This window comes from Notolabrus celidotus, chromosome 17, assembly GCF_009762535.1.
Source record: "Notolabrus celidotus isolate fNotCel1 chromosome 17, fNotCel1.pri, whole genome shotgun sequence".
NCBI classification, from domain to species: domain Eukaryota; kingdom Metazoa; phylum Chordata; class Actinopteri; order Labriformes; family Labridae; genus Notolabrus; species Notolabrus celidotus.
The window spans coordinates 18,252,305-18,261,834 of record NC_048288.1 but is presented as its reverse complement, the minus strand read 5'-3'; positions in this window follow the sequence as shown (position 1 = coordinate 18,261,834).

Genomic DNA, 9,530 nt, shown 5'->3' with positions numbered 1-9,530 from the left:
TTGCAAAGAGCATTGATAATAAAGACTTGACTAAAGACAACCATTTGTTTCTCCATAAGATTATTTCATCCATCACGCTGACATCATAACAAAATAAAGAAATTGCCATTACAGCAGTTTCTGTGCAGCTCTTTATAGAACCATCTATTGCATGCCATGTGGAGTTTGTAATCCTGCTAGCTACTGTGAAAGTAGTTGAGCTCAGCCTACGTTAACTTTTGTTATGAGGTACAGACTCAGAAGCTGTGACCAATTCACCTGGTGTTGCACCACCCACTTCCACTGGTCACTTATTGTCTTAAATTAAAGGGTCTTTTTAATCAAAACAGTACGGAGCCCCAAAAGGTTGATTTAATTAGTGTACCGCTGTTTTATTTAAATGCATGATTATGATCTAATGAGAGAGAAAACTGTGAAATTAATAATCCATCTAACAAAGTGTAAATGCTGCAGAAAATTTGGGATGGGAATCAAAAGTATAAATACCATGTTCAAAAATCCACACTGTGTATAACATTCCAAACCAATCAGATGAGTAAGGCACAAAATATTCCTCTAAAAGGCTCAAATGAAAAGCAACATTAAGGCCATAGAATTCTTCTGAAGCAATGTATCAAACATTCCCAGCACATATTTCAAATCCAAACAGCAGCTCAGTGCTTTGGTCCATACACAGATAAAGAGTTGTTTACACTCACACAGATCCACAGAGTCAGAGGTGAGGAGCAAATTAAGAGCTCTTCATCGCCCTTCTTTGAACGTGACAGCTCAGTGGAAGAGGGTGACTGTGAGGACCAGAGCATCAGCCTGCTGAAATACCCCCAGCTTAGTTTCTATCTGAGGTGATTATGACTGCACGATGGGCTAATTAGAGCTCTGATTAACATTTTACAGAGATTGTTTGTAGAGCATTAGCTTCCACTGATTAAACACTGAACCCTTGATGAGTGCTCGCCTGTGTGTTTGACAGAAGACCTTGTGTTAGCTGCATGCTAATTCTGACGCTGCATTCAGGTGTTTTTGTGGTATGATGAGCAGTCGAGTGTCTTAATTACTGTGAAAACAGCTACTTGTTTTTGAGAGCTCACAAGTGTGTGAAGAGCATACCGAGAGCATCTTCAAGACAAAGAAGTAGGCCATCAAGTCAAAAAGGGAAGTTTTTTTAGTCTCTAACCTTTTCTGCTCAACCTCTCTGCTCACACTGATTTGATTTTGTCCATTCCACCATCCCTCTCATCCTCCATCTTTTCCCTCCATCCTCTGTCTGCCTTTCACTTATCCATTCTTTAAAAGTCATCTCGGGTTAGCGGGAATGTCACATCGCTCAAGTGTTCCCTAGGGGGCAGCTCCTGTTATTTTAAGGGGTCATGTACATTTATCAGAGCAATGAATAAAGAAGCACCAGAAGGCCGGGGTAAGAGGCCTGAGTGGGGCAAAGGCTGCAGGGATGAAAAACATTTGCTTTAGAGAAGTGGGCTTCAACAGCAACCTTTTAAAAGGTCAAAGATGGCCCCCCACCTGTCATTAGGTGACTTTGACTTGGCCCAGTGAACCTTGGTCTCTCTGCCGTTCACCCATGAGAGAAGAAGAGGTTACATACAGAGATTTTTGAGAGGAAATCTGTTGGAGAGCATTCAGTTACAGCAAGCATCTAAGGGAATACACTATTACAGGGGGATCCCACTATTCTTAAACCTGGGGCCTATTCTTTTTACATATTTCAGGAACTAAATGACCAACAGGTGCAAAAAGATTTAGAATATCTCCAGTAGATTTCTTCAGTCTGCAGCAGCTGACAGGGCTTTAATAGCTGTAATTTAACCCTTGATGGATCAAAGTGTGTCCACTAAGAGTTCTTGTTTTTGTCCCTGACAGGCTAATATTGTTATTCTAAGTGTCTAACAACATTACAGAGAGACCGTCATTACAACACTACTAACAGACGCCAGACTCTATTGAAAGTTATTTTAACCTCACAGAACATAAAGGTTTCTGTTTGTTTGCTGCGTAGATTAGTTAGTGTTTAGTGTAATTCTTTTGCTTTGGTTTTTAAAATGAGCTGTTCAGGTAGATAAAATGTGAGGGATTATGTATAGTGGACTGTGGTTATGCAAATCAGAATCCTGACAGGGTGAGCAGGATGCTGACGCAAGAAGAAAAAAGGTGCTCAGTTTCAAGAGTCTCTCCGAGTCCATGGTCGGTATTTCTTCCATGGCACTGGATTCTTATCAGCATCCTTGCAGGATGACTGAACATTAGACTGAACATTTCAGGGTCAAGTTCAAACATCATGCTGGTCATTTGTTCTAATTCACATTAGTGAACATTTCCATGGAAGATAACTTAAAGATGTTCTCACCAGCTCTGCTGCTGTTGCCTGGATTGCAGGACAGGATGTTGCTTCACTCTTCCCTCTCAGAGATGGTTGCGGCCCAGTAGCTCCTCAGGGTGCTCTCACATCTGTGCCCACTTACTGTCTTTATTTTCCCAATCTGAAGACCAGTCTAAGTCAAATTCTAATGTTCTGACCAATCAGAATCAAGAATTTAACACAGCCAGGTAAAAAAAAAAATAGCATTACACGCAATAGCACAAACAAGCTAACCTGTCAGCTACTCAGAATAACAACCTGAGCCTGTCAGGGACAAAAAGAAGAACTTTTAGTGGACACACTTTGATCAGGTACATTTTCAGCAAAAATGATTTAAGAGCCATTACAGCCTGTTTCACTACGGCAGGACAAGTTACTAACCATAGACCTTTCTGGAGTCCCTGAGCTCCATTGTCTCGTAGGTCCCTCTGAGCTGCTGTAGACGTCCTCCTGCTGTGAACGTTCCAGACTCCAGCTGATACAGACGTATTGGACTCCAGCGGCAACAGCTTCTACTACTCGTCTCATCACTATCACTGCTCCCTCTATCTCATATTCTCCTCTATCCCTCTTTCCAGACCCAACTAGTTCGAGGCATGATGGCTGTCTCACATGAGTCTGGTTCTGCCTGAGGTTTCTGCCTGTGAAATGGAAGTTTTTCCTCGCCACTGTAACTAGCTAAAGACTGTGATGTGCAAGGCTCATGATGGATTAAGGTGGGGTCAGACTGAGTCTTATCCTGTCTTGAAGTTGGGTCTCTGTTCATAATTTGACAGAGTGGTCTCGACCTCCTATGTTTGTGAAAGTGTCTTGAGATAACGTTTGTTGTGATTTGGCGCTATACAAATAAAGATTGATTGATTGATTGATTGATTGATTGATTGATTGATTGATTGATTGATTGATTGATTGATTGATTGATTGATTGAAGAAGAAAATCAACAGGAGCAAATCCAAAACTCAGGGTCTTCATTTACACCTCAAATTACGTAAAGGTAGGGCCCATGTTTTGCCGGGATAACCCTTTAATTTATCGTGGATTCACTCAGGAAATTCGCTGTCACAGCCTTCAGACCATCACAGCACTCTAAAACTCAGCTAAAAGTCAGGCTAATTAAAATAATGTATGGCTAGCAGCTCCTTACGGTTCCATTATTTCTATGCAATTGTAAGAGAAGCTCTGAAAAGACAGCTCTGATTTTGTGTCATTTGTGTTCTGTTTCCCACCATCATTTGAACCTGGTAAGTTATTTTGAGGGGAAAATAATCACATCCAGTTGCAGCATTATCAGGATGCAAACATTTTAATTAACTCAGATTTATTCTCATGCACACACAGAAGAAAGCAGGAGAAAGAAAGTGAAGCTTTCTCCACCATTAGCTGCTGCCTGGAATGCTTGCAGAGGGTGTAGTGCTCATTAAGCGGTGATATAAAGCACAATCTCATAATGACTAAAGATCTGTTGTCTGGTAAGCACTAACAAAACGATTGATTCGTAAGCAGAGGAAGAGACGAGGCCAGGAGGAAAAGGAGAAAATTATAATGAGAGTGTAAGAGAGGAGGGAGGGAGGAGACGAGGGGAGGAGGAGAGGCATTTAGTTGGCAGACAGTTTCCTGATTCAGCCAGGCTGGAGAGCAGGGGTAGCTGTCTTCTTCCATGTAGCTCATCTATCACTGCCTATTTCTGGGAGACTCACCCGTTTCCCCCGCCTCACACACACACAGGGGAGGAGTGAGAATTCAATCTCTCGCTGCCTCACGGTCATCTGCAGAAATGCATTCGTTCACCGTTTGCAGCAGGGCCCCAAAACCTGCCAATAATCGTCCAGCAGGGCGGGGAAGAATGACTGCAGGTACCCGGCCTTCCTCATGTGATCTATTTCCAATCTGGACAGTCCCACAGGTAGATTAGGGACGAGTGGAAACAGGATTTAGAGTGGCAGTGGTCTCCAGTAGCAGGGATATTGTGCTTTGGTGGGAAAAAAAAACACGAACAGGATAGGATTCAGGAGCCGAGAGCAACACTGAGCATCACAGGAGAATTATGATTTCTCTTTTATAGTTTATTCTTTTATTCTGTTTCCACAACATCAACATTAAATTGATTTTGAGCACTTTGAGCGCACGTTTAATAAGCTGTGAAGCCAAGTCGAACACACTGGGAAAAAATGCCCCTCCAAAAACAGGAGAAAAAAAAAAGTTTTCGAGTTTTTGCAGTGTATTATTTCACCCTCTGAAGGTCCGCAGATGATCTAGTTATATTTCAGTCTTACATTTTCATGTTGATTGTCAAAACATCTGGCTCAAAATTTCCAAAATAGTCTTCTTCGGTCTTTTCTCCACTTTGTTTTTTAATGATACTTCTTTAATTTCCTAGGTACAAGGTGACCAATTGGTGCCCAACAAATGCTCAGACTCATTTTTCAGTCGCTCCCCTTCCACACACAAGCACTTCAGACTTTCCAGCAGTTATTGGCCGTCACTGTGTTACATTTATGTTCAGTTATTGTAGAACTAAGCATTATATGCTGATGTGAGCATCCTCAAAAATCCACTGCTTCAAATTACAGAGTGAACCAATCGGTGAAAACTCTCCGAATCACCAGAGAGGAAAAAGCGGTGCTGCAGCATGAAGCTTAATGTTTATTGCTAACTGGAAAACACACATGATATTAGCATGTCAGATAAATTAATACTATGTTTGATTGATAAGTTGTTTGTCTGTTTTAGTGTTGAAGGAAACAATCATTTGAGCTCATTTTTCATCTTCCTCAGAAAGATCAGGCGAGTATATTTTTCTTTTCCTTCACTGACTTGTTGCTGATTTTGTCCATCCGCTGTTTGTTGCCGGGCAGTAAGAGCTTTTTCAGTAACCTTTTACTCTTCCTTTTTTTACACAGTTTCCTCTCTAGTGCCTTTTTTATCTTTACTTTGTCCTCTCATTTTTAACACACTGACTATACTTTTATATCATCCTGCTGCACCTGGCATGAAGGGTTTAGTTGTTTTTGGTGCATACCAAGTTTCATGATTTGCTTTTTGGTCAAGGCACATTTATTTTTAAAGCTACTTAACCCATATAAAAACTTATGCAAAGGTGCTGAACATTAAGCAAAAAAACAAGTTTTCCATTAAGTAAAGCGATTGGTTCTGCTCATATTGGTGTAAAACTGCAAGTTAAAACAGCAAAGTATTAATATCAGCATACTTGTCCATCCCTGCATATGTTTGAGAACTGACCTCATGATGCACAAGTTTCCAGCCCTATTGGATGATATTCACTATGCAAATACATAAAGTTATGGCTTTGGACGATTTACCTGAATAAATGCACTCATCCAACATCATGCTGAGGAACAAGTGTAAGAAAATGTTACCAGAGTTATGGGGAATAAATGACGGTGATCGCCATGTTGGTAGTGGCATCTTCACCTTACTTTCATCAATCTTTAAATTAGGTTGACCTTAAGCCTCCTTGCACAGCCACAACAGGCCCACCTGTTACCCAACCACTCGCTATACCCCTAATTATAGAACTGTTTGCATGAAAAAAAATCAAAATAGCTGAGTTGTAAACCCCCTACAAGTTTTTTACAAAAGCAGAAATAAGCGCTTGAAGCCAAGACCAGGCTGTAAACATGTCTATTACGGCTGCAAAGTTGGGCATTTGATTATGGGGCTTAATGAGGATGAACTGGCTGCTGCCAAGCGGCAACCTCCGGTCTACAAATATGAGTCCAATGTGGAAGTGCTCTTCAGAAACAGATGGGTGACGTCACGGATACTACGTCCATATTTTATACAGTCTATGGCTGCTGCACACAACCTCAAGTGGACACTTGAAGAACTGCCAATTTTGCAATTTTACACTGGCTTCATTTTTCAACACTGGCTGTTGCTGTTTGAGTAACACACACAATGTGATTATTAAATGAAATTATATCACCCTTTTAATATCACCCTTTTAATATCTAAAGACAGTGTTCTGGTGATAGTAAACTCTTTTCAGTGTGGTATGTCACTACAGGTTGTTCTATTTGTGCAGCTCTTTTTACACTGTGCCTGAGTAGTAACAACATTTGTTGTGTCGAAATGTGTCGAAATTTCTGTTAGAGCAACTCAAAAGGGAAATCGATGTGAACATGCTGTCTCCCCTCTGTGAAACAACAGACTCATCACCACCCTGACAGGCCAAACATGGAGTCAACCTTTTCACCGGGACTGTCTGAATCAGGTCAGAACGGGGAGGACGATAATCGCAACCTCGATCCAAACAAAACTATCTCCCTCATGAGTCTGCTGACATCCAGACTCTTCTCTTTCCTCTCCATCTCTCCTCTCTTTCTTTATAATTTGCATAATCCCTGTGACACTGCGATTAATAACTCTGGCGTGATTTGCATATCTATGCTTGAAATTGAGGACAGGCATTCAAACAGTAAATACGGTCCAGCAAGAAACAAACTGTCAGATGTGCTGCTGGTGGGATGAGGGATCTCAGGGAAGGGGGATCAATGTAGAATATTCTGTCATACTAACACACACATGCAAACATGCAAACAAAAACACACCCAGATAGTGATTTCAGAATTCTTTCTAACTCTCCATCTCCAATCCTTTCCTTAAGCTCTTGGCCTCAGTCAAACACAGAAGGGCTGGGAAAACGGAGACCTCACTACTCCAGCTGTTCCTGCTAGAAACACGAGTTTAAGAACCCCCCTCCCAAAAAAAAGGGCCAAAGTAGAGCTCTGCTTACACTGTTTCTTGGCCGGTTAAGGAGGATAGGTGCTTGAATTTGCTTCAAGAGTGCCACCCAGTGGCAGAAAAGATGGGATAGTCATAATTTCTGCTAAATTTGCCATCAGATTTTTGCACTCTGATGGTCATATCAACAAGTTCAACATTTATTAGGGTCAATATAGCAACTATAAACTTACTAATGTTACGTTAAATGTTAAAAACCTCATGTAAAAAGTGTTAAATGACCCACAAATTCAAACCAGTTCATATAAGGCTGTAGTTATTTCATGGATATAGCTACTAGGTGATTTGGATGCTGATTTTTCAGCAAAATTACCCAAATTTCTCCCCCCTCTTGACCTGCCATCTCCTCCTCTGCATCCACTGGTAGCATGAGGTGCAGAAACAGGTGAGTTGTTAGGCAAAACACGTGAGTCTAGCCTATAGCTGATTCACTCACTCTCAAAGTGAGACTGAGGTTTGTGTCAGTCTGAGAGCCTGAACGTGGCTCTGAAATATCAGCTGCCTATCTGTGCTGTGTGTTTATGTGTCTGTGGTGCTGTCCGTGGTGCTGAAGTAGCAAACTGAATTTGCAGCCACTTGTTTTTCCTGCACCTATGTGAGTTTTACCTTGGGTCCAGGGTCCATAATTAAAACTTAATGATACATCATATTTTAATGTAGATCACACTGTGTAATAACTAATTTGATAGGTTTCTTTAAAACCTTGGAAAACGAGGAAACTAAGAAAATGTGTTTAAATCCCATTTTTAGCAAAATAAGTATTCAAATGAACATGAATGACAGCTACTATAAATTATTGCATTGACTTGCTAACCACAAAACTAACTCCTAAATCCTCTCCAGCTTTTTATGACTCTTTCTAAAAAGAGTCAAGATGGGGGACCACAAAAAAGAGCCTTTTGGCTTAACCCTAGAACACTATCGCTGGGTGATTTTCACCCAAGCAAACACATTTACATGATTTTCATTATGTGGCGTTTGTCTGAGTGTCATGGGTCCCTGGGTAGCTTCAGCATCGTCTTTGACGTCTTTGAAGGCGTGGGTGTTTACCTTCTCCAAAACTTGCTTTTTCCTAGAGGCAAGTGTTCCAGTGATTTTCACCCTTTTTTGTTTCTCTCTCCTGCAGCTGTTTGTGTGTCAAGGAGACTGTGCCTTCACCAGGGAAGTCTCAAATGTCCCAGGAGTGGGTGGACCGAACACCAAATTTCCAGTTTCATCATTTTTTGTTTTAGGAATTTTTGGTTCAAATTCAAAATTTTCAGTAATTTTGGAGCATTGTTATAGGGTCGCCCCATGATAATTTTTTTTCATTTTGTTAGACATGGCACAGTTTAAAATAAAAGAACACTACTCTAATTTGACATGTATTGTCATATTTTAGTTTATTTAGTTTGGTATTGGATATATTTTATTGGGTAAAAAACACCTGGTGTTAGTGATGCTGTTACTAATTTTAGCGATAGTGTTCTAGGGTTAATAGTAGTCCATAAAACAGGGCAGGACTTAAGGCGGGGCTACATGTAAATGTCACATTGCTACAACAACATGTCAACCAGGTGGCATAGCTCTGTTTAGGAATATCTGTGTGTGAAGGAATTTGACGTAGAGTGAGTGAGAGTCTGTGCATGTCTCATTGGTTGTTGGGTGTGCTTGTGGATGTCTGGGCGGACAGAGCGTGAGAGCCGAGAGTTAGCGGTACCATTGTATCAATGAAAAGTGTAGTTTGTGTGATGATAATAAAGCCTGCAACTCCTCATGAGCCAAGCCAAACTCCTGTGTGCTGCTTACTGCCTGCTGCTGACAAGTTCAAGTTTATGGAGGTTAGCCCTGGAGTTAGCATCAACTGGCTCTGGAGCTGCAGCAGCAATCAATAAGTCTCCCCTGTGCTACCTGACTACGGTGAAGCAGGAAAAGTTAACACAGGATAAAGACATAATAATGCGCATAATCTGCTCGTACATTTCTGGTTGCAAAGAATCAAGATGGCAAAGGCCAAACTATGAAAGGCTTCAAAACCAATAAGTAATGTTCTAGTAGCTACGTTCACTTTTTATAGTCTACACAAAGTTACAAGACAGAAAAGTATACGTCAGAGCATATTTAAAGCATCAACCAGCTCATAATGAGTTTCGTGCAACTGAAATGACTGCAGTGTTTATAAAAGTGACAACTTGCACTGAGATTTTTAGTTTTCTGAAATCTACATGTTTCAGAGGATCCTCTGCCTCTACGACAGCTCAGCTCTTGGCATGTTTTTTAGATTTAAACATCAAAAACCCCCAACAGCGACCTCTCTTCCACTGTGAAGGCCTGGTGTATTCATGTTGGGTGACTCAGCTACACACACACACACACACACACACACACACCTTCACACACACAGACACATCCTGT